The sequence below is a fragment of the Amphiprion ocellaris genome, chromosome 22, assembly GCF_022539595.1.
Source record: "Amphiprion ocellaris isolate individual 3 ecotype Okinawa chromosome 22, ASM2253959v1, whole genome shotgun sequence".
Lineage (NCBI taxonomy): Eukaryota > Metazoa > Chordata > Actinopteri > Pomacentridae > Amphiprion > Amphiprion ocellaris.
The window spans coordinates 19,312,050-19,320,359 of record NC_072787.1 but is presented as its reverse complement, the minus strand read 5'-3'; positions in this window follow the sequence as shown (position 1 = coordinate 19,320,359).

Here is an 8,310-nt window from a genome sequence, read left to right as displayed (position 1 = left end):
AGAATGATATTAAACATTTAAAAAAATACAAAACATTAGATTAGATTGTTAAACCTTGAAAAAATACTTTTTAAACAAGAATGATATTAAACATATAAAAAAATACAAAACATTAGATTAGATTGTTAAACCTTTAAAAAAATACTTTTTAAACAAGAATGATATTAAACATATAAAAAAATACAAAACATTAGATTAGATTGTTAAACCTTTAAAAAATACTTTTTAAACAAGAATGATATTAAACATTTAAAAAAATACAAAACATTAGATTAGATTGTTAAACCTTGAAAAAATACTTTTTAAACAAGAATGATATTAAACATATAAAAAAATACAAAACATTAGATTAGATTGTTAAACCTTTAAAAAATAAATACTTTTTAAACAAGAATGATATTAAACATTTAAAAAAATACAAAACATTAGATTAGATTGTTAAACCTTTAAAAAATACTGTTTAAACCAGAATGATATTAAACATATAAAAAAAACATTAGATTAGATTGTTAAACCTTGAAAAAATACTTTTTAAACCAGAATGATATTAAACATATAAAAAAATACAAAACATTAGATTAGATTGTTAAACCTTGAAAAAATACTTTTTAAACCAGAATGATATTAAACATATAAAAAAATACAAAACATTAGATTAGATTGTTAAACCTTGAAAAAATACTTTTTAAACAAGAATGATATTAAACATATAAAAAAATACAAAACATTAGATTAGATTGTTAAACCTTGAAAATATACTTTTTAAACAAGAATGATATTAAACATTTAAAAAAATACAAAACATTAGATTAGATTGTTAAACCTTGAAAAAATACTTTTTAAACAAGAATGATATTAAACATATAAAAAAATACAAAACATTAGATTAGATTGTTAAACCTTTAAAAAAATACTTTTTAAACAAGAATGATATTAAACATTTAAAAAAATACAAAACATTAGATTAGATTGTTAAACCTTTAAAAAATACTTTTTAAACAAGAATGATATTAAACATATAAAAAATACAAAACATTAGATTAGATTGTTAAACCTTGAAAAAATACTTTTTAAACAAGAATGATATTAAACATATAAAAAAATACAAAACATTAGATTAGATTGTTAAACCTTTAAAAAATACTTTTTAAACAAGAATGATATTAAACATTTAAAAAAATACAAAACATTAGATTAGATTGTTAAACCTTTGAAAAAATACTTTTTAAACAAGAATGATATTAAACATATAAAAAAATACAAAACATTAGATTAGATTGTTAAACCTTGAAAAAAAATACTTTTTAAACAAGAATGATATTAAACATTTAAAAAAATACAAAACATTAGATTAGATTGTTAAACCTTTAAAAAAATACTTTTTAAACAAGAATGATATTAAACATATAAAAAAATACAAAACATTAGATTAGATTGTTAAACCTTGAAAAAATACTTTTTAAACAAGAATGATATTAAACATATAAAAAAATACAAAACATTAGATTAGATTGTTAAACCTTGAAAAAATACTTTTTAAACAAGAATGATATTAAACATATAAAAAAATACAAAACATTAGATTAGATTGTTAAACCTTTAAAAAAATACTTTTTAAACAAGAATGATATTAAACATTTAAAAAAATACAAAACATTAGATTAGATTGTTAAACCTTTAAAAAATACTGTTTAAACCAGAATGATATTAAACATATAAAAAATACAAAACATTAGATTAGATTGTTAAACCTTGAAAAAATACTTTTTAAACAAGAATGATATTAAACATTAAAAAAAATACAAAACATTAGATTAGATTGTTAAACCTTGAAAAAATACTTTTTAAACCAGAATGATATTAAACATATAAAAAAATACAAAACATTAGATTAGATTGTTAAACCTTGAAAAAATACTTTTTAAACCAGAATGATATTAAACATATAAAAAAATACAAAACATTAGATTAGATTGTTAAACCTTGAAAATATACTTTTTAAACAAGAATGATATTAAACATATAAAAAAATACAAAACATTAGATTAGATTGTTAAACCTTGAAAAAATACTTTTTAAACAAGAATGATATTAAACATATAAAAAAATACAAAACATTAGATTAGATTGTTAAACCTTTAAAAAATAAATACTTTTTAAACAAGAATGATATTAAACATTTAAAAAAATACAAAACATTAGATTAGATTGTTAAGCCTTTAAAAAATACTGTTTAAACAAGAATGATATTAAACATATAAAAAAAAACATTAGATTAGATTGTTAAACCTTGAAAAAATACTTTTTAAACAAGAATGATATTAAACATATAACAAAATACAAAACATTAGATTAGATTGTTAAACCTTTAAAAAATACTTTTTAAACAAGAATGATATTAAACATTTAAAACAATACAAAACATTAGATTAGATTGTTAAACCTTGAAAAAATACTTTTTAAACAAGAATGATATTAAACATATAAAAAAATACAAAACATTAGATTAGATTGTTAAACCTTGAAAAAATAAATACTTTTTAAACAAGAATGATATTAAACATTTAAAAAAATACAAAACATTAGATTAGATTGTTAAACCTTTAAAAAATAAATACTTTTTAAACAAGAATGATATTAAACATATAAAAAAATACAAAACATTAGATTGTTAAACCTTGAAAAAATACTTTTTAAACAAGAATGATATTAAACATATGAAAAAATACAAAATATTAGATTAGATTGTTAAACCTTGAAAAATACTTTTTAAACAAGAATGATATTAAACATATAAAAAAATACAAAACATTAGATTAGATTGTTAAACCTTTAAAAAATACTTTTTAAACCAGAATGATATTAAACATTTAAAAAAATACAAAACATTAGATTAGATTGTTAAACCTTGAAAAAATACTTTTTAAACAAGAATGATATTAAACATTTAAAAAAATACAAAACATTAGATTAGATTGTTAAACCTTTAAAAAATACTATTTAAACCAGAATGATATTAAACATATAAAAAAATACAAAACATTAGATTAGATTGTTAAACCTTGAAAAAATACTTTTTAAACAAGAATGATATTAAACATATAAAAAAAATACAAAACATTAGATTAGATTGTTAAGCCTTTAAAAAATACTGTTTAAACAAGAATGATATTAAACATATAAAAAAAAACATTAGATTAGATTGTTAAACCTTGAAAAAATACTTTTTAAACAAGAATGATATTAAACATATAACAAAATACAAAACATTAGATTAGATTGTTAAACCTTTAAAAAATACTTTTTAAACAAGAATGATATTAAACATATAAAAAAATACAAAACATTAGATTAGATTGTTAAACCTTGAAAAAATACTTTTTAAACAAGAATGATATTAAACATATAAAAAAATACAAAACATTAGATTAGATTGTTAAACCTTGAAAAAATAAATACTTTTTAAACAAGAATGATATTAAACATTTAAAAAAATACAAAACATTAGATTAGATTGTTAAACCTTTAAAAAATAAATACTTTTTAAACAAGAATGATATTAAACATATAAAAAAATACAAAACATTAGATTAGATTGTTAAACCTTGAAAAAATACTTTTTAAACAAGAATGATATTAAACATATAAAAAAATACAAAACATTAGATTAGATTGTTAAACCTTGAAAAAATACTTTTTAAACAAGAATGATATTAAACATATAAAAAAATACAAAACATTAGATTAGATTGTTAAACCTTTAAAAAATACTTTTTAAACAAGAATGATATTAAACATTTAAAAAAATACAAAACATTAGATTAGATTGTTAAACCTTGAAAAAATACTTTTTAAACAAGAATGATATTAAACATTTAAAAAAATACAAAACATTAGATTAGATTGTTAAACCTTTAAAAAATACTATTTAAACCAGAATGATATTAAACATATAAAAAAATACAAAACATTAGATTAGATTGTTAAACCTTGAAAAAATACTTTTTAAACAAGAATGATATTAAACATATAAAAAAAATACAAAACATTAGATTAGATTGTTAAACCTTGAAAAAATACTTTTTAAACAAGAATGATATTAAAAATATAAAAAAATACAAAACATTAGATTGTTAAACCTTTAAAAAATACTTTTTAAACAAGAATGATATTAAACATTTAAAAAAATACAAAACATTAGATTGTTAAACCTTTAAAAAAAATACTGTTTAAACCAGAATGATATTAAACATTTAAAAAAATACAAAACATTAGATTAGATTGTTAAACCTTTAAAAAATACTGTTTAAACAAGAATGATATTAAACATTTAAAAAAATACAAAACATTAGATTAGATTGTTAAACCTTTAAAAAATACTTTTTAAACAAGAATGATATTAAACATATAAAAAATACAAAACATTAGATTAGATTGTTAAACCTTTAAAAAATACTTTTTAAACAAGAATGATATTAAACATTTAAAAAAAATACAAAACATTAGATTGTTAAACCTTGAAAACATACTTTTTAAACAAGAATGATATTAAACATTAAAAAAATACAAAACATTAGATTATTAAACCTTTAAAAAATACTTTTTAAACAAGAACAATAATAAACATTTAAAAAACTACAAAACATATTTTAGATAATTACACATTAAAAAAATACTTTTTAAACAATTTTTTACACTTTTTTTGTGTTAATTTTTCCCCCTTTCGTTTAATTGCTTTTTTACTGTAGTTTATTTCTTTAATCTTCTGTTTCTGTCAAGATTTTAACCCCAACCTTAAAAATGAAACAAACCCTTATATCACAATGAAAATACTTCTGTTGTCACAATCATGAGTTAGTCAGTTATTCAGTTTATCAATTCAACTTTATTTGTTTAGCACCGTTTACACAGATGACAAAACTAAACAAGCAAAAAGAAAAAACTATGCTAAAACTATGATTAAAACTCAAAACCATTAAAAAAAAAAAAAAAGATTTAACATGGTAATAAAATTTGTTGTGTCCAGGGGATGGAGGGAGTTTATTGAAGTCTTCTTGGGCTCACATGGGAAATCATTTAAAATATAAACTTGATATTCAGTCTAAGGAAACTGCAGAGCGACAGAAGAACCAACAATATCTCCTGTTTTCTCCTTTAATGAGTCGACTCTTCTTGTGCTTTCAGACCAAAGAACTACAGACTCTTCACAACCTGCTCAAACTCTTGGTACAGGACCTCACCACACAGGTCAAGAAGGTTTCCATCTCCTCATTTCTACTCTGAAGCTCACCTTCTCCTGCTCAAACTGCTGACAAATGTTTCTGCTGCTCTAAAGTCTGGTCTCCAGAACTTCCTAAAAACTCTCAAAGTCTCTTCTGCTGCAGGTTGCTTTGTAGAACTGTTGCAGAAAACCTCACTAAACCACATGGAGGGGCCTCAAGATAGTCGTCCAAATGAAACCGTACAAAAACCAAACTAGAACAACCCAAACGCTAAAGTCTCCTGCAGCCTACCAGAGAACCTCTGAGAACAGAGAATCAGGACAGGAACTCTTACCTTCTGGACAAGAATACAGAATGTGTCTGACCAAAAACGTCTAAAGACTCACTACCGCCAAGATAAAGACACAACTCAGGTGGACCAAATCCACTAATCACTGCACACATTAGCACCATGTGCTAACTGTGGCTAAAGAACCACATTTACCAAGACAACTATCCAGTACAAAGCCCTAAAACACACCAAGAAACACATTAAAGACGATTTTACTGCTGGAAGCTGCAAGCCAACGCCTAAAGAACAAACTAAAGCAATGGAGCCAAACCCGGTTCAGTGGTGAAGAGAAGCAGAGGAAATGTTTGGCTGCAGCTAAATAAAGCAGGAAGACAGTGAGCTGCTCAGGTGTTCCTGATAACACTGAGCTGCTCAGGTGTTCCTGATAACACCAAGCAGCCACCTGGACAGCCAATAGGAACACAGCTTACTGGAAGTCCAGAGGGCTGGCTTAGTGAAGGAAATTTAGTTTAAAGTTGAAGCAGAAAGTTAACAAAGAAAGTTGAAAACCACCTTCTGATACCTGAAATCTGAGTTTTCACACAAAGAACACCTGAACATGTCAAACTGGTTCCATAGTAGAACCGTCATTGTAAAAATGTCATAGTATGGTGTGTTGCTCAAAAAACATTACGACCCTGCTGTCTAGGGTCACCGAGGAGCAACACAAAAACAGGACAAACGCTGGTTTCCAGGGGGTTAGGAGGCTATTTATTTGAAAGGGTAAGTTTACAACAACACAACATGTGAGCAAAAAAATCACAAAGTCTGTCTTTAGTTCAGCTGAAAATATTAGTTTTTGTCATTTTAATTGACCAAACTTTTCAGGAAGTAGATGAAGAATAATTAAAGCTCTCATGTAGAAGTCCAACTTATTTTTGATCCTTGTCGAGAGTTTAATCTTAGAGTTTGTAAAGCTGTTGAGTTTTTAGAGTCACATGGATTGTTTCGACATTTAATAACCGAGTCCTGAAATAAAATTACAGTTGTGGATTTCTGTCATTTAGTCTGGACTAAACAAATAACAGCAGCATAAATCTCAAACGTCATTATGAGGACTCTAGATTGAGGTTTCTTACTTGATAATGATCAAAACATGAAATTTAGGTTGGTTTAAAGGAATATTCCACCTTAAATCTTTGAATGCTGACCTAAAAGGTTGGTTTCAGGGACTATTCCACCTATAAGGTTCTCACACATCCACCTTAAAGGAACATCCCACCAAAAATCCTTGGACATGCACCTAAAATGTTGGTTTAACCGAGTATTCCATCCAAAATCCTCAAAGAGACCTGAGGGGCTGGTTAAAAGGAATATTCCACCTAAAACCTCAAATATAGTCCCGAAAGGGTGGTTTAGAAAAAATCCTTCAGTGTAGACCAAAAAAGTTAGTATGGAGGAATATTCCACCTGAAATGTAGACCTGAGAAGTTGGTTTGGAAGAATATACCATCCTAAACATCCTTAAATGTAGACTAAAAGACGGTTTGGAAGAAAATTCCACCTAAAATCCTCCAATGTAGACCTAAAAGGTGAGTTTAATGGTATATTCCACCTAAAATTCACTACTGTAGACCTTGGAGGTTGGTCTGATGGTATATTCCACCCAACATCCTTGAACATAAACTTAAAAAGTTCGTTCAAAGGAATATTCCACCTAAAATCTTTCAATGTAGACCAAAAAAAATCCTGGTGTAAAGGAGTATTCCACCTTAAATGTAGACCTAAAGGATGGTTTGGAGTAATATTCTACTCTAAAATCTTCCAATGTAGACCTAAAAGGTTGATCTGATGGTATATTCTACCCAACATCCTGGAACATTTACCTAAAAGGTTGGTTTAATGGTATATTCCCAGAAGAACCCTTGAACATTGGGCTTAATGGTATATTCCACCCAAAATACCAAGAAGTCAGTGTAAAGGAAACGTAGACCTAAAAGGATTGTTTAAAGGAATATTTAAACTGTTATTTTCATTATTTAATAATCTGTTATCAGTCAGAACCCTGGCAAACTTATTTTCATCAGTTTTTTTAGTGGAAGTCACAAATAAAGGAGCTCTTGGTTTTTCCCAGCGTTACTGAGTCCAAAGCTGCTGTTTCAACACAGACACGTTCACATGCATCCACAAACCTCTCAGCACTCAAACACCCACAGACAGGAGGCCGGCTGGACCGAGGCTCAGCGGCGTCCTCAGACCTACGAGTCGGGGAGTCGCTGAACTTGTTGGTCCAGTTTGAAGGCCTCCGTGTGGTCCAGTAGAAGTCCACGTAGTCGGTGTTGGCTTTGAACCGCAGCGACTGGCCACCATCAGGTGGACCGGCTCGTCCTCGTAGGGCTCCTCCTGTAGCCTTTAGGGAACCACAGGAACATTCAGTAGCTGTTGGAGTTCTTCCTGTCAGGCTCGTGGTAGAACGGCTCTGAAGAATCTTGTACTTGTCTTATCTGGAACAATCTAACAGCCTAAACTGTTAACAGCCATGTAAAGAAGCAATCACACAGGCATAGATTAGGACTCAAACTAGATTTATTTTAGAAAACAAATCAGCTTAGAGGCATTTGTTCACACGTGGCTGAATAGGAGGCCGTCCAATCAGGTTCGAGGTCTTCACTCTGTAGGTTGTTTGTTTGGTGACACTCTTGGACCTCCATCAGCTGACATGGATGTTTGATGGTCTTCCTCTCTAGTTCCAGATGATTCATCCATGAATTCAGCAGCTACAGACTGAAATGAAGCTCATGCTGCAGTTATTGAATT